We start from the raw sequence: 18,330 nt of genomic DNA, 5'->3' as shown, positions 1-18,330 counted from the left end.
GATTGGTGATTGGTTATGGGGAAGAGAGGGGGAAAAGACAGGAAGATTCTTCTTTTGTGTGGCTGCATGTGTATGCAATAGAGGGATGCGGGTGGCGCTGTGGGTTAAACCACAGAGCCTAGAACTTGCTGATCAGAAGGTCGGCAGTTCGAATCCCTGCGACGGGGTGAGCTCCTGTTGCTGGGTCCCAGCTCCTGCCAACCTAGTAGTTCGAAAGCAAGTACAAGTAGATAAATAGGTACCACTCTGGCGGGAAGGTAAACGGCGTTTCTGTACGCTGTTCTGGTTTGCCAGAAGCGGCTTAGTCATGCTGGCCACATGACCTGCAAGCTGTACGCCAGCTTCCTTGGCCAATAAAGCGAGATGAGCGCTGCTACCCCAGAGTTGGCCATGACTGAGATTTCAGAGTTACTTTGAAGTTCAGGCCGTGGGAAGCCGCAAAATCAGAACTAAATCGGAAGACAATTGGATTTTTTTATTTTAGTTTTTTTTATTTTAGTTGGATTATGATTATGATTTGAATGTTAATTGGATGTTTTTATTGGAAAATTAATAAACGCTCTAACAAAAAAATCAGTTGTCATATGGTTTTAAGGGGAAATATCTTTTGGAAGTTTGGACTGAAGACAGCAAGAGCACCTTATTTTTTTGCAAGCACAGAACTGTGTGCCTGTTTCAGTGAAGAACAAGGGGGTGGGAAGCAACCTCAAATATCTTATTTACTGCAATGTCTTGCACAGGTTTAATTTCCCTGCCCAAAGTGATACTTGGCCAATGAGAAAGGAACAGGGTACAATGCGCACCACATGGGGGACACATCTGTCAATGCAGCATTAAAAAAAGTGTTTGGTTTTGGAACGCTTTGGTTTTGGAACGGACTTCCGGGACGGATTAAGTTTGAGAACCAAGGTACCACTGTATTACATGCCACTTTGACTGACAGCAGTATGAGCAGAACCTCCCCTGCTTGTTGTTTAGTCTTTTAGTCGTGTCTGACTCTTCGTGACCCCATGGACCAGAGCACGCCAGGCACTCCTGTCTTCCACTGCCTCCCGCAGTTTGGTCAGGCTCATGTTTGTAGCTTCGAGAACACTGTCCAACCATATTGTCCTCTGTCATCCCCTTCTCCTTGTGCCCTCCATCTTTCCCAACATCAGGCTCTTTTCCAGGGAGTCTTCTCTTCTCATGAGGTAGCCAAAGTACTGGAGCCTCAACTTCACGATCTGTCCTTCCAGTGAGCACTCAGGGCTGATTTCCTTAAGAATGGATAGGTTTGATCTTCTTGCAGTCCATGGGACTCTCAAGAGTCTCCTCCAGCACCATAATTCAAAAGCATCAATTCTTCGGCGATCAGCCTTCTTGATTGTCCAGCTCTCACTTCCATACATCACTACTGGGAAAACCATGGCTTTAACTATACGGACCTTTGTTGGCAAGGTGATGTATCTGTTTTTTAAGATGCTGTCCCCTGCTTAGAGTCGGCAAACAATGAGAGAAGAGCTCTTTAAAATACTTGGGCCACATGGGCCACTCAAAGTTAGACGCACAAATACCAAAGTCTTAAATTGTTCACACAGCGGCACACAAGCAGAAATCATTTTCCACTGTGATGGTTTCATAGTAAGATATATGATGCAATCTTTATTTGGACACACCCACCCCGGTTTCTCCTTTTAAATCTGCCACTCCACATCCTTTATGTAAATATACCGCATGAAAGAAGTGACAGAGATAATTAAATACTGGGGAGGCGAAGAATCCGTAAGAACGTTTCTAGGCCAAAGTCAAAGGCAGTGTTCCCCGTGACAATGTTGGCAGGAATTCACCTAGAGGATGTGATCTGTAACAGATAAGGGTCCCCCCCACACTTTCTATTAAAGAAGCACAGAGCAGGCATTAGGCACGGTATTCATCATCTTTTGTATTCTAATAAAATCCTCACCAAAGAAATCATTCATTTCAATGGCTGAAGGAAAGAATGAGTATTTTATTGTTGTGATCTTTTTTCATGGAGGTTTTGAAGAGCTCTTCCACTTTTTGCGAGCACAAAGCTCCCTTCTTTTGTTAACGTTCCGCTCTAGCCATTTTAGCGTCGCTTCAGAGTCCTTAAAAGTATCTTCAAACCTATGGAAGATTTGTTCGAATGGAGCTTGGAATGTCTGTCCTACAAATTAAGAACAAGTAGATGGGTGTCTCTCTCCATTCGGAGCAGACGACAGATACGCTGGGGTGTGCTGATCTTGTCTTTTTTGCAAGTCAAGAAAGCTGGAGCTTGGAGCTTAGGTGAGAACTGTAATAATGCTGGTCCAATAACCATAGTTTATAGGACCACAAAGAGGCCTTGTGAATTAACAGGCCAGGATAAAGGCACCGAAATGAAACATGCAAGGGAGGAAGAGAATGGTGAAGGGTGTGGATGTTGGCACATTGTTCATTCACAGTTCAATAAACTATTGTAGCCTTATTAGACTTTACCGATTGGTGGCTCTGCATTGCTCCCGGACAGGAGGAAGGAAGTCAGATGGCACCGAGGGTTGGTTCAGAGAAAGAGTTCTTTATTTCTGCTCTCCGGAGAAGCAGAAAGGCACTTGCGTGGTGAGTCCACAGCAAGTCCAAAGAAATGAGAGATTTCATGCAGTATATATATCTCCTCCAGGCACCCTCTTCCCCCCTTCCCCAGGAATCCAGGCACGGCAGCTTGTACATGCAGGTTGATATCACAGATGTTCCTGCTCCGGTACTCTTAACCATAAAAGGGTTTTCCTTCCTGTGCTTCTGACCATAAAAAGGTATTCCTGTTCCTATACTCTTTATCTTGGAGCAAGAGGTCACCAACTCCAAGAACACACCCTGGTGTTGTTCCCGGACTAGGTCTGTGCGTCAGAGTGTGGTAAGATAAGACCCAGACATGTCATCCCTACTCCACTGGAACAGCCAAGGTCATCCATTGCCGTGACAGATAAAGGAGAGAGCTTTGTTTATACAGCTGTGTTCTTGTTATGCATTTTAGAAATGCTCCCTTGGAGAAAGAAAAAAAGGGGGTTTGGGGTCCCGTTTCAAACTGAAACTACACTATGGTATATTATTAGCTCAATATTATTATACCAGCAAAGGGCCATGGAATGCCAGTCTCCTATAAAGACCATTTCAGCCAGAGTCCAGTGTTGAAGGTAGTGTTTCGCTAGCAGTGGACCCTGGTCAAGCACTCTTATATAACTTCTGTGACTTCATCCCAATGCTGGCGGGACTATAAGAAGACCTACATCAGCATCAGCATCATTTGAATTTATATACCACCCTATACCTGGAGGCCTCAGGGCGGTTACAGAATAAAACCAAAATATAAAACCACAAAATACATAATCAAAATAAAAACAACAACCAATAACACCCCCCCAAAATCCCCACATTTTAAAAGGGGATAGGTTGTCAATCAAGTCAACCAAAGGCCTGGTTAAAAAGGAACGTTTTGCCTGGCACCTAAAGGTGTATAATGAAGGCGCCAGGTGAACTTTCCTGGGGAGAGCATTCCACAGACGGGGAGCCACTGTAGAGAAGGCCCGTTCTCATGTTACCACCCTCCAGACATCTCAAGGAGGAGGCACACGAAGAAGGGCCTCAGAAGATGATCTCTGGGTCCAGGTATGGAAAGAGCAGTCCTTGAGGTATTGTGGTCCTGAGCTGTTTAAGGCTTTATAGGTCAAAACCAGCACTTTGATTTGGGCCTGGAAACTAATTGGTAGCCAGTGCAGTCGGACCAGGATCGGTGTAATATCCTCAGACCGTCTTCCTCCAGGGAGCAACCTGGCCACTGAATTCTGCACCGGCTGAAGTTTCCGAACCATCTTCAGAGGCAGCCCTACACATAATGCATTGCAGTAATCTAACCCTGAGGTTACCATACATATCATAACTCTAACCCTGAGGTTACCATACATATCATACATTTATGGTGGGAGTGCAAAAAGCTTACTGGGTTTCGGTGACACATTTCCGATGTTGCTCCCAATATTATTGGGTGGACCATCAAACTAAAACCCTGCTCTGGCCCTTCTGCCACTAGGCGCCAGTTTCAACCCTCCCTTTATACATAAGGACCAATTGTCATGCAGTTTACTGCTGCCTGTTTAGGGATCACCTCTCCATCTGAAAAGACTCCAAGGTATGTGTGATGGGATAGTGAGCTGCTTGTGCGTAAAAGCTTGATCCCTCTGGGGTTTGGCTGGTCATCCAAACCGATGCACTAACGGAGCCCCCAAAGCATGACTCCGTCAGTCGCTGGTAGAATCTGACAGTGGGCGTCTACGGAATTTACGCCAACATAAAAGCTCTTTGACAGACATGCGCTTTCGAGACTCTCTGCGTGACAGTTTCCGGCGAAGGGTGGGCGTTCCCAACGGGGGTCCCGTTACCTCTCCACTACTCTCACTGGAAGCATCCCAGAGCCTCCCCTCCGCTGTGACTCCTGTACTCCCCCTGCTGGTTCCCTCTTCTACTGCAGATTCTCTCCTATTCTCCTGTAGCCTGTCCACCACCTGTCTCTCCGATGGCAGTTCCCTGACATCCACCTCCCCCCCAGGGCCCCCTTCACCCCCTCCCGCCTCCTCTCCCACTGGCGGTGAGGGCGGAAAGCCCCTGAAGGAACTCTCCTCGTCGTCCGAGGATTCTAACACTTCCAGCCACGGCGTACCGTCTCTCTCCCCGTCTTCCTCTTCTTCGTCGGAGTCGGCTTCTTCACCCACCCCTGACTCTGGGAACCCTTCAAACTCTCCTTCCTCATCGGTGGTCCCAAAGTGTTCCCTTCTAAATCGAGCCACGGGTTGCGGTTTTCTTGGGAAACGCTGATGAAATGTTTCTATTAAAACCTCGTCATTGACTACCTCTGCTGGTACCCAAGTGTTTTCCGACTCTGCTTCCCCCTCCCATTCTACCAGATATTCCACCTGATTCCCCTTCCACCTGGAATCAATGATTCCTGCCACTTTCATGTCGCGCTCTCTCTCTTCTATCACGGGCGTTTGGGTGGCCTCTCTCTCACGCTCCCCCCACTCGCGTCCCTCTCGGTACGGCGACAGTAATGACCTGTGAAATACTGGGTGTAATTTCATGTGACTGGGCAGCCTGAGTTTGAATGCCACTGGGTTGACCTGCTGTATGACCTCAAAGGGTCCCAATCTTTTGGGCCTCAATTTTTTACTCCCGCCCTTGAACGGTAGCCCTTGGGTGGACAACCACACCCGGTCCCCCACCCTTATAGTTTCACCTTCCCTCCTATTTCTGTCTGCTTGCTTCTTATATTCTTCCTTGGCTTTCTCTAAGTTAAGTTGAAGCTGACGGTGGATCGCCTCCATCTCTTCAAAAAAATATTCCGCCGCCGGCACGCTCCACCTCTCCCCTCCCTCTCCTGGGAATGCCCGGGGGTGACACCCATAATTTGCCAGGAAGGGACTCATCCCTGTGGACACGTTCTCCGCGTTGTTGTAGGCAAATTCTGCTAGAGGTAACTTATCCACCCAATCATTTTCTCTGTCTTTTACATAACACCTCAGGTATTGTTGTAAAACCCCATTTGCCCTTTCCGCTTGCCCATTGGTTTCTGGGTGCCGGGCAGTTGAGAAATTGAGTTCTACGTGCAGTAAGCTCATAAGTTTCCTCCAGAACCTGGAAGTAAATTGTTTCCCTCTGTCGCTGACCACCCTCAAGGGGGCGCCATGCAACTTGAAAATATGTTCTACAAACAACTTGGCGGTTTCCTCCGCTGTGACTGCATGTGAACAAGCTATAAAATGACACATCTTGGTTAATTGATCTACCACCACCATGACAGCTGTTTTGCCTTTGGATTTTGGCAGGTCCGTCATAAAATCTATGGATACTGCCTCCCATGGCCTTTCGGGCGTGGGTAAGGGTTGTAATAGCCCCGCTGGCGCCACCCTCTCTCCTTTCGCTCGCTGGCACCTGTCGCAACCCCTGACATATTCCCGTACGTCCTCCCTCACCTTGGGCCACCAAAACTCCCTGGTAACCAACCACATGGTTTTGTGCTGTCCAAAATGTCCCGCTGTGGGGCTGTCATGCAACTGCTTGAGTACTCTGCCCCTCAGTTCCCCGTCGGGTATGTACAGTGCCCCTTTGTAATACAACGCCCCGTTCTTTTCTTCGAACCCCCCTGTGTTCTCCTCTGTCCTCCGGAGCTCTCTGAGTTTCTCTTGGGCGTATTCATCGTTCTCCGTACCCTCTATCAGTTCCCTCTGCCCCACCAATGCCGCCCCACACACCCAGCGGTCTTCAGGGATTACATGCCTTGCCTCAGGCGCTCCCTCCCCCTCTAAGTACTCAGGTTTCCTGGAAAGAGCGTCCGCCCTCACGTTCTCGGAGCCGGGCACGTAACGAATCTCAAAGTGGAATTTGGAGAACTCCTGGGCCCATCTCACTTGTCTCTGGTTCAGCACTCGGGCTGTTTCCAGTATTCCAGATTTTTGTGGTCAGTTCGGACTTGAACCTTGTGCTGCGCCCCAATCAGCAAGTGCCGCCATTTCCAGAATGCTTCATGAATGGCGAGCAGTTCTCGGTCGTACACTGTGTAGTTCCTCTCTGATTTGTTCAACTTCCGCGAGAAGAATGCACACGGTCTCCATTCAGACGTATCTTTTCCCGGCTGGAGAAGAACGGCCCCCACCGCTCGGTCTGACGCGTCAGTCTCCACTCTCATTGGTTGTTGTAGATCCACGTGCAAGAGTTGCTCTTCCGACGCAAACGCCTGCTTTAAGCGTTCAAACGCTTGTTGCGCTTCTCCCGTCCAAACAAATTTCTTTTTGCTACTAAGACAATCCGTGATGGGCGCTGTTAAATGGGCAAAGTTTTTGATGAACTTCCTATAGAAGTTTCCGAAGCCCAGGAACCTTTGCACGTCCTTCTTGGTCTTTGGTGTTTTCCATTCCAGTACCGCTTGAACCTTGCTGGGATCCATGGCCAATCCCTTGTCAGACAACCGGTACCCCAGGAATTCCACCTCCTTGGTATGAAACTGACACTTCTCCAGTTTCACCCACAGCCGGTTTTCTAGCAGCTTGCTCAGTACCTCTCTTACATCTCGCACATGCTGCTCCTCATTGTCTGAGTACACCAGAACGTCATCTAAGAACGCTACGCAGTTCTTGTAGAGCAGTGGCCCCAGGACGTGATTCATGAATGATTGAAAACAGGTGGAGCCCCCTTGTAATCCGAAAGGCATAACGGTGTACTCAAAGGCCCCCAAGGGGGTGAACATAGTGGTCTTCCACTCATCCCCCTTTCTCACACGTATCAAGTTATATGCCCCCCTAAGGTCCAGCTTGGTAAAAATTTTCCCTTTTCTCACCCGTGTTAGAATGTCATCAATTCTGGGCATAGGGAAAGTCACTGGTTCTGACACTGCATTTAGGGCCCTGAAATCACATACAAGCCTGGGCTTGCCCGTGTTTTTTTTGTCCACAAAGAACACTGGGCTGCCCCCCACCGCTCGTGACTCTCTGATGAAACCTCGCTTGAGATTCTTGTCAATGAACTCCCTTAACTCCTGCATCTCACTGTCTGACATTGCATACAGCTTGCCCACTGGCAATTGTGCTCCTGGGAGTAAGGTAATTTGACAATCAAAGGGTCTGTGCGGGGGCAGTTTATCTGCTTCTTTTTCGCTGAATACGTCAAGCAAGTCAGCGTACTGTGGTGGCACCCTCCCTTTGTCCATCACTTCCATCCCTGCTAGAGTGCCCCTGGCGCCTGCCTGAGCCTCTCCCTCCTTGCAGTGTTCTAGGCAATGTGCTGATCCAAAGGAAACCACTCTCTGATGCCAGCCTACTAGCGGATCGTGTAGCGCCAGCCAGCTCATACCCAAGATAATAGGAGCTCCTCCCAAGGTGGCTACGTTAAACGCTATCAGTTCGGTGTGTCGTGCCACCCTCATTATCATTGGTACAGTCTGTTGGCTCACTTCTCCTCCCAACAGCTCCCTCCCATCAATCGTGGTAACCTGCAAAGGCTTACTCAATGGGATAGTCTGTATTTGGTGTGCAGCTGCAAACTCTTTGCTCATGAAATTACATGAGCTACCTGAATCCAATAGCGCCTTTATCTTCAGTGGGTGTCCGTTTGCCAGTTCCAGCAACACCTCTATCACAAGCGCTGGTCTTGGAGGTTCCGGCGTGGGCACATTCATTACTCCCTGGCCTGGCTGCTGTGCCCTGATGTTGGCAGCCAGGCGTTGGCTTTTACTGGCTCCGTGATTTCTTCTTCCTCCTTCCCCCCAACAGTTCCCGCCATCCCTTGCCATTCCTTCCTTTGCGGACAGACTCTGGCAAAGTGACCTGGCTGTTGGCAGAGATAGCATCTCTTGCCGCTCTTTCCCTCCTTCTTCCGCCCTTCACTGGTGTTTGAAACTGCGCGCGCGCGCGCTGTTCCAAGTTCCATCGGCTCTGCTGGCGGGAAAGGCTGCTCCGGAATCTCTGGAATGCGGAAGTCCTTCCAACGTTCCCCCTTTCCTTCCCGCTTTTCCATAGCTCTAGCCTCCTGGCGTGCTCCTATGGACAGCGCTGATTTAGTCAGCTGATCCATAGACTCCGCCCTAGGCGCCCGGGAAAGTTCATCTTTCACTGCCGGAGAGAGACCTTCTTCAAACAGCATTTGAATAGGTTCACTAGCAAGGTCCCACCCAAGTCTATGAATCAGCATGGTGAACTCAGTCCAGTACTCACGTACAGATCGGCTCCCCTGTTTACACGCCATTAACTGCCTGCGCACCACTCCCTGCTCGATCTCGCTGGAAAACATCAAGTCCATGGCGCGGAAAAACTTCATTGTGTCCTTTAAGATTTCATTATTGGCTGCCATCAGGGGCCGAACCCAGTCCCTCGCCCCTCCCTCTAGATGGCCAATTACGTACGCCACTCTAGAGTTCTCGTCGGGGAAGTCATCAAACAGTAGATTGAGAGCATATTGCATCTCTGTCCTAAAGGCTTGATAGTTCCGGGGATCCCCCCCAAATTTCTGCACCAGTCCAGGCACCCGTCTGGCAAGTGGGGTGGTCTTCCCCTTATCTGCATCTTGAGCCCTCCTCTCCTCGAGCCTCGCCGTTTGCAGTGCCAGCTGGACCTCCAACGCCCTGTACCTTTGTTCCAGGCTTGGATCTGCGCCAGCTCCCGCTCCTGCTCCTCCGGTTCCGGATGGTTCGCTCATGATGCCTTCTGCTTGCACAAGCTGCTTTCAAAGACTGTCAGATTGCTGTGATGGGATAGTGAGCTGCTTGTGCGTAAAAGCTTGATCCCTCTGGGGTTTGGCTGGTCATCCAAACCGATGCACTAACGGAGCCCCCAAAGCATGACTCCGTCAGTCGCTGGTAGAATCTGACAGTGGGCGTCTACGGAATTTACGCCAACATAAAAGCTCTTTGACAGACATGCGCTTTCGAGACTCTCTGCGTGACAGTTTCCGGCGAAGGGTGGGCGTTCCCAACGGGGGTCCCGTTACCTCTCCACTACTCTCACTGGAAGCATCCCAGAGCCTCCCCTCCGCTGTGACTCCTGCACTCCCCCTGCTGGTTCCCTCTTCTACTGCAGATTCTCTCCTATTCTCCTGTAGCCTGTCCACCACCTGTCTCTCCGATGGCAGTTCCCTGACAGTATGCTTCTGACTGGATGGCAAGGGAAAGTTTGGGATCTAGTTCTTTCAGAGCAACTCACACAACATAGAAGGGTTGCTAGAGGTCCGACAAAACGCCGTCATTTTGACAAGGCATGGTCTCCATGTATCAGATATGGCAATAATATCACCTCCAGCCACTCACACGTACTTATGGAGAAGCTGTGTCATTGGCAGTTGAAGCCTTGGCAATGCGGGCAGTGACTCAGTTACCCGATAGTGTCCCTGTTCAATTCTTCTACTTATAGGTGACTGATATAAGCATGTAACACTCTACAAGTTTTGTTGGAACAGGTCAATGTTATTTTACTACAGAATCAATAAAATAAAAATATTCTCCCTGGTTTTCCAACCTACCCAGCTTTTTCCATTTCAGCACCATGATCTAGAGCAGGCACGTCCAACAGGTTGATCACGATCTACCGGTCGATCGCGGGTGTGTCCCTGGTCGATCGTGGTATTAAGGAAAGTGATTGCCTGTGTGATCTTTAATGATCCCCCCAAAATCTCAACAACTCTGGGGCATTCCCCTCCCCCAAAAAGTTCAACACTTTGTTCACTTCTCATTCCTGGCATTGGGTAGATCACAGCCAGGTTTTTATACTGGGAGTAGATCACAGTCTCTTGGAAGTTGGACGTGCCTAGTTTAGAGGAACTGGTGGGTAGGGGGATTAATTCTTGACGCGTAATTTCTTTTAAAAAACGGAACTATGATCCCCATCAATCTACTTCAAATCACTCAGAGATCTACTAGCAGATCCTGATCTAACTTCTGCTCATTACTGGTTTACAAGACACTTCAAAGAGAGATTGCAAAGGCTGCAAGTAGAAGCTCACCAATACCATAGAGGCTACAGCTTGAACAAACGTCTCTACTTCTGAGTTCTCACTTCTAAAAAGGGTGAAGTTAATGGACTCCCCGATCCTTATAGATAGTCAGCATTTTGAGCACTGTTTCTTCAATAGAGTGTGCGAAGATTCCCAGTGCTGGATAAGTCATTTCCTGCAATTTCTAAGGATCTATACTGTCATTTTACAGAGCAGTCAATTCCCCTTTATAACTAAGAACAGTATTTCTAGTACAATATTACAGTGGGGGGGGGAATTGAATTTGCTTTAGTATTAACCTCTTTCCTGGATGCTATCCCAAGGCATTTCTGAAACTCATTTATTAGACTAGCTTCACACTCACATTCTCTCCTCTCGCTTATCACAAGCTATCTGTAAAGGGACTATCCTTACAAAAAATAATGATTTTATATGTTACAGTTTCACAGCCGAACTTCGGTTCACTTAAATTCAATGTATACCCTGAAGCAAACAACATTTGCAGCTCTAGGAAGGAGCAAAATGTATTTAAAGGAGGAAACGCATAAAATCAAGAGCAGCAAGGAAAAATTAAAGATATTTTATGAATTTCATGCTAAGAATGGGAAGCCCAGTCTTAAGGTTGGAAAGCATGAATGCCTGAATGCAGATAGATAAAAATCTCACATCTACAGATGTGCATATCCACCCAAACATCTGCACTCCCCTATTCATGTTGTTTCTAATGTTGTTGTTGTTGTTTAGTCATTTAGTCGTGTCCGACTCTTTGTGACCCCATGGACCAGAGCATGCCAGGCACTCCTGTCTTCCACTGCCTCCCGCAGTTTGGTCAAACTCATGCTGGTAGCTTCGAGAACACCATCCAACCATCTCGTCCTCTGTCGTCCTCTTCTCCTTGTGCCCTCCATCTTTCCCAACGCCAGGGTCTTTTCCAGGGAGTCTTCTCTTCTCATGAGGTAGCCAAAGTATTGGAGCCTCAGCTTCACAATCTGTCCTTCCAGTGAGCACTCAGGGCTGATTTCCTTAAGAATGGATCGGTTTGATCTTCTTGCAGTCCATGGGACTCTCAAGAGTCTCCTCCAGCACCATAATTCAAAAGCATCAATTCAATTCAATGTACCTAATTCAAATTTTTATAGTAAAAACTAGTGCTGTGCAAGGTAGAACTCTGCCACAAAAAGCAAAAAAATAAATAAAAAAATCACCCTGAACTATTTTTAAAAAGATGAATACAATTTTGACTTTTATTGCCTTTTTCTCCCCAAAGGCATTAGCTCCCCCCCCCAAAAAAAATGACAGCTTCTAGGGGCTTATTACACAATATATGTAGAGGACCAGGGAAGAAGTGAAGTTGACTTGCAATTTCTGCGTGTGTTACCTTCTGGAGATAGAATGGAAAGGCGAAATTGTGTATAGTCAAAGCCAGCTCTCCAACTTGCTTAGTGGGCTCTGCAAGGCTCTTCCGAGATCTCACAAGACCATCTGGCATCTAGTGAGAGCCTTCCAGAGCCCAGTAAACAAGTCTGAGAGTGTGAAAGCTCTTTCTGCGCTGTTTTTCTCCAGGTAAACTTGAAATGGCTTGGGAAATGTTAAAATGTGTGCATGTTGCGGGTCGACTGTATTAAAACTGTATTGAAGCATCAGTTTGTGTGTCTTTTCTCTGTCCTTGCCCTCCCACATTCAGCATGGTAGTCAATAGTGTCCAAACTGGAGGGGTTTGGGGTGTTTTCTTTTAATGGATTGGAGGTCAGGGTGGATCAGAACTCATAGATAAATGTGACCTCTTCCAATTCATACACTGCCTACAAAAATCAATTGGAATAAATAAATAGATTCAAGCTCAAGAACCTGATTGTATTGTATGGGCAGGCAGAGGGGAAGAGGTATAATGCAACTAAACAATTGAAATGAAGACACAATTATCTAATGTAAAAACAGGAGTCCTTCAATAATCACTAAAGCTTTGTGTTCTTTAAAAGATTAACTCCATGTCAGAATGAATCCTGTTCTTTCAATATTGCCAACTATGTGCTAAAAGGGAGGCAAAAGAAACCTCACTTAAAAGTATATACCATGGATCGGAAAACCAAGGCCCGCGGGCCGGATCAGGCCCAATTGCCTTCTGGATCTGGCCCGCAGACGGTCTGGGAATTGCCGCGTGGATCGCCAGTGCACGCGTTCTTTCCCTCTCCCTCCCTCTCCCTCACACAGCGCCTCCGCCGCCACCTCCTCCCTCCCTCCCTCCTCCTGGCTTCTCCCTGCCCTGCCTAGAGGAGGAAGGGGGCTGGGCTTTGTCGGTGCCATCAGCAGCAGCGCTGAAGTGACCATCATTTTAAGCAGTGCCTCTCCAGAGCCCTTTCGTGCACTGCTCATCGTCCCGCCGCCGCCACCCGCCCCTGCCGCTCACAAGACACAGGTAAGCAGCCACTGGGGCTCATAGAGCTTTTGCATCATATATATTTTTTAAAAAATATAGTCCGGCCTCCCACAAGATCTGAGGGACAGTGGACCCTGCTAAAAAAGTCTGTTGACCCCTACTGTATACAATATACAAGGCTAGCATGTGGAATCCGTTTGTGATTTATAAGACCAAATAATCTCATGGTTGGCACATTCTAACTAAATAGGAGTTTATCTGGCAACATTCATGAATATTTGGTAAGTTGGTAGAAATATGAACCTTCTACTCCATTATGGAATATATTTCATACCATTCATTCAGGCTTTCTATGATTGTTATTCTATTTTCTTGCAATTTTATTCCTCCTGTTTTTCAGCACAGATAGGGTGAACCTACAAAATCAGCAGCTTGCCGCAATTAGCCCTTTGAGACTTCATTCTCTATTAGGGCCGCTTACTTTTAAGGAAAGGGCTGGTGCTTTGATGCTTTCTTTTGTACCGATTTGTACGTGATCTTTCATATGTATAAGAAGGATATTGACAAGCTGGAACGTGTACAGACAACAGTGACCAAGATGATCAAGGGTCTGGGAATCAAGACCTATGAGGAACAGCTGAAGGAGTTAGCGGAGACTGAAAGGAGATATGATAGTCATATTCCAATATCCAAAGGGCTGCCAGATGGAAGACGAAGCAAGCTTGTTTTCTCCTGCTCTGGAAGTTGGGCCTGAACCAATGCATTCAAGTTACAAAAAAAGGAAATTCTGACTAAACACCAGGAATAACTTTCTGAGAATGAGAGCTGTTTAACAGTGGAGTAGACTCCCATGAGGGATGCGGTGGCGCTGTGGGACGCAGATGGCGCTGTGTGTTAAACCACAGAGCCTAGGACTTGCCGATCAGAAGGTCGGCAGTTCGAATCCCCGCGACGGGGTGAGCTCCCGTTGCTCAGTCCCTGCTCCTGCCTACCTAGCAGTTCGAAAGCACATCAGTGCAAGTAGATAAATAGGTACTGCTCTGGCAGGAAGGTAAATGGCGTTTCCGTGTGCTGCTCTGGTTTGCCATGCTGGCCACATGACCCGGAAGCTGTATGACGGCTCCCTCGGCAAATAAAGCGAGATGAGCGCCGCAACCCCAGAGTCAGTCACGACTGGACCTAATGGTCAGGGGCCCCTTTACCTTTACGTGACAAGAGACACTCATTGAGTTTCATGGCTGAGAAGGAACTCGGACCCAAGTTTTGCCAATGCAGGTGCCATGCTTAATCGACAAAGCCACACTCGGGTTGTACGCTAAGAGATCCTAACACATGTACCCACAAGGCTTAACTTACAACCACACAGTCTAGATTTCAAATTAAATTTTTGTTTCGAAGGAAATAACGCCAACAGTAAGATCTAAAGTTCAGATGTTCAAAGAAGGCCCATTTTCTCATAGAAATAAACTGAACGGTTTTCCCCCTTTAAGGGAATGAAGGTAACTGTGTACTGCGTATTCACCATGCATGCCAATTACTTGATTAATATATTTTCAATAATGCATATACTGTCCTATTTAGAGGAGTACCAGGATATAAATGTACATAATTTGATGAAAAAGTGTTTCTTTCGGAGGGGGGTGTCTTTAGGAATTGACTTTAAAAAATAATATCTATCTAGGAAAGTCAATATACTATTAAATAATTAGAAAGGGTTTGTTTATTTTTGGGTGTTTACATCTATTCAAATCTTAGAAATCAAAACAATAGTGTAGAATACTAATTGCGTTGCAACATGGTGGAAAAACCCAGAAGCACTTTCTTTTATTGATTTGTTTAGCTCAGAAATAATTAAGTTTTATGTAACTGATATAACTCCTGCCAAGTCACACATTTTTGTCCACAATACTATTTTAATTATTCAATAAAAACATGGGGAAGTAGTTTTTAATTTCTCACATAAACGGAATATACTTTATTTCAATTCATAGGCTTGGTGAATTTATTTCTACAATCAAAGATTGTGTCTCTTCGTTGCTTTTCTGCTGGTTTATGGGCCCACCTGTGTTGCCCATGGGGACTATGTAGAGCAGCACAGAAAGAATTCTAAATGGCAGAATGTTGTTATGGAGGCACCCTCGTGGCTTAGCAGTTTGCTGCATAAAACAGAGTTTCATGAAAACATGAAAATTCAAGGAAGTCACTCTAAAAAAAAGTGAGTATTTTCAATAACTGATTTTCTAAGGTACTCTCACTCTCCGCAGGTAAGTTTTGTAGTAATAAAAAATAACAACATGTGCCATTCCTTTTAAACGATTATATCCACAACCGCTTTTTCAAGGATGCAATGAGAAAGAAGATATAAGATTCGGAAACTTGCAATAATTCCACCCAGTAATTAAGAAAACAGAGGAACTCTTTAGTAAGGTAAGGGGGAAAGTATCTGTAAAAGATGCATAAAAAGGAGGTACAATTGCCCGCACACGCACACACCCGCGTCCTAGAGGCTTGTATTACTTGTGTAGTTTTACAAAAATGCAGGGCAAACTGAAACATACAAAGAGCATGCAATATTCACAACACGCAAGTAGTATGCCATGGACTGGTTGGATGCAGTGGAATGGTGCGAGGAACCACTAAGGGAAGAAGACTCAGAGCCTGGGGAGTTATGGTGGAACAACAATAGGTGATCAGAGGCAGAAGACTGGGAAGAGCAGGTGCTGGAAGCTGAGGGGGTAACAGGGTTTAGTGAGCTGGGAGAGTCTTTGGCAGAGAGAAGTTCAGAATCAGAGGCAGAAGCTGAAGCAGGGGAGGAGGGAGGCCAAGAGGCAGAGAGGAGGCAGGCTGGTGAAGAGTCAGGGGTGTCCCCTTCCCCTGCTGTGACAAGCTCCCGTCCCCTGGTCTCCCAGAACAGGAAGAGAATTGAAGAAGAGACATGTGTCTCTGACTGGGGAAAAAAACTTGTAGAGGAGGGGACTAAGGCAGCTGTGGGGAGGCTTCAGTCTCAGAAACTGCTTCATGGGGGCAAGACCTACTGGAGATGAGTTGCTGTGCCAATAATAATAATAATAATAATAATAATAATAATAATAATAATTTATTATTTATACCCCGCCCATATGGCTGGGTTTCCCCAGCCACTCTGGGCGGCTTCCAACAAAAGATAAAAAAAAAGTCATTAAAAACTTATCTAAACAGGGCTGCCTTCAGATGTCTTCTAAACATCAGATAGTTGTTTATTTCTTTGACATCTGGTGGGAGGGTGTTCCACAGGGTAGGCGCCACTACCAAGAAGGCCCTCTGCCTGGTTCCCTGTAACTTGGCTTCTCACAGTGAGGGAACCGCCAGAAGGTCCTTGGAGCTGGACCTCAGTGTCTGGGAAGAATGATGGGGGTGGAGACGCTCCTTCAGGTATACTGCGCCGAGGCCGTTTAGGGCTTTAAAGGTCAGCACCAACACTTTGCATTGTGCTCGGAAACGTAATGGGAGCCAATGTAGATCTTTCAAGACCGGTATTATGGTCTTGGTGGCCGCTCCCAATCACCAGTCTAGCTGCCACATTCTGCACACCTGATCCTTCAGGGGCAGTTACCCCATTCAGGACTAGGGAGTCCTCCACCCCTGCCCACCCCCTGTCCCCCTAAAACAGTACTTCTGTCTTGTCAGAATTCAACCTCAATGGGTTAGCCACACCCATCCTCCAATCTGACACGCCTGACACAGATTAAGCCTAACACGCTTGCATGGATCGTATTTCTGCTCATAGAGAGTTAACACCAGCTTTCGTGGTGTGATTTACTGCTGGCTCCCCTCTGATATAGTAAGTAGGCAGGCCATAGTTTGGTGGGAGACTACGAACATATGTATGCAGAAAAGGTCCCAGGTTCTATCCCTGGCACTGAAAGAACTTGCAGGACTTTAGATTGTTGGAGTCAAGGGACAGCCGTGTGTGTGCACTGGTGTCTTTGCAGAGAGGAAGAGGTACCATTCACCTTCTAATTTTGGGAGGTGCCTGCCAGTCAATGTGCACAACATTGAACTAGATGCGCTAATGGGTTTGACTCAGCATAAGTCAGCTTCCTTCGCAAATGCATCCTGAACAGATGCCTAAGAAGCTTCCGCGGCAGGAACAGAACATGTTGTAGAATTCTATGTAAGGATTTTGAATATTCATGGAGAAATTAGTTGTTGCCACACAACCTAAAAATAAAATTTTGGAGTTTTTCTTCCTTACGCGTTTACAGAAGGTCAATTAAAATATTTCCATTATGGGACTCTATGGTGTCATTTTGAGAAGCCAATCCTCACTGAAAAGCATTCTGATTCATCGCATTCTTAAAAGATGGCAGGGCTGAATAATCTATTATTGTCTCTTCTGCCAAGTCTATTATCACTGAAGTCTGGTTAGCTTCCTCCAACTCAGTGGGTTTAATTTTTAAAGAAACCACTTATCTTATCCCACTTATCTCATCCTACCTTTATACACCATTGTTTCATAAGAATTTGGACAATTTGATAAGAGTAAAAGTAAAGGTAAAGGGACCCCTGACCATTAGGTCCAGTCGTGACTGATTCTGTGGTTGCGGCGCTCATCTCACTTTATTGGCAGAGGGAGCCGGTGTACAGCTTCCAGGTCATGTGGCCAGCATGACTAAGCCGCTTCTGGCAAACCAGAGCAGCGCACGGAAACGCCATTTACCTTCCCACCAGAGTGGTACCTATTTATCTACTTGCACTTTGATGTGCTTTCGAACTGCAAGGTTGGCAGGAGCAGGGACTGAGCAACGGGAGTTCACCCCGTCATGGGGATTTGAACCGCTGACCTTCTGATCGGCAAGTCCTAGGCTCTGTGGTTTAACCCACAGCGCCACCCGCGTCCCTTTTGATAAGAGTAGAGTGTAGGCTTCCAAAAGCAAAAACAGGATACTTCATTTTCAACCTAGTAGGTGTTAAGAACAAGCAACTCTTGATACATGTACTGGAAAAAATGTGTAGCAAATAGTTGAGAGGAGCCTGGTGTTCTCAAGTCAGGGGGTATTTGCAGTTGCTGCCAAGTCAGGAAAGTGAAAGAAGAAGCTTCATGTGAATGAAAGGAAGGTGACAGAGAGCCATATGCACACTTAATGGTTCTCCTGCAGCAATTCCTAGCATGGCTGACTTGTATCAGCCACCCAGCCTCCCCTGAATAAGCCACACTACAGAAGTCCTTGTTAGAGGAAAAATCCATGATCATCATCAAGCTCTGGTGGCTTCTTGTTGGTCAGACAGATGAGGGGGCAGAGTGTGGACCTTTCGATTGACCCAACACAAAGATTCTTATGTTAAGTAGAACGTGTCCAGAGGAGGGCAACCAAAATGGTCAATGCCTTATAAGGAACGGCTAAGGGAGCTGGGCATGTTTAGCCTGGAGAAGAGGAGGTTAAGGGGGGATATGATAGCCATGTTCAAAT

The 18,330-nt window shown here is 46.8% G+C and overlaps 1 protein-coding gene across 2 annotated transcripts in view; it reads right to left on the bottom strand.

Moving 5' to 3' along the window:
- Nucleotides 1–18,330, bottom strand: part of PARD3B (par-3 family cell polarity regulator beta) — a 636,273-nt gene that overhangs the window by 399,003 nt on the left and 218,940 nt on the right. The window lies entirely within an intron of this gene.

This window comes from Podarcis erhardii (genome assembly GCF_964252035.2).
Source record: "Podarcis erhardii genome assembly, chromosome: 1".
In the NCBI taxonomy this organism is placed as follows: Eukaryota; Metazoa; Chordata; class Lepidosauria; order Squamata; family Lacertidae; genus Podarcis; species Podarcis erhardii.
Note: the sequence above shows the minus strand (reverse complement) of the source record. Positions and strands in the feature narration are given on the sequence as shown.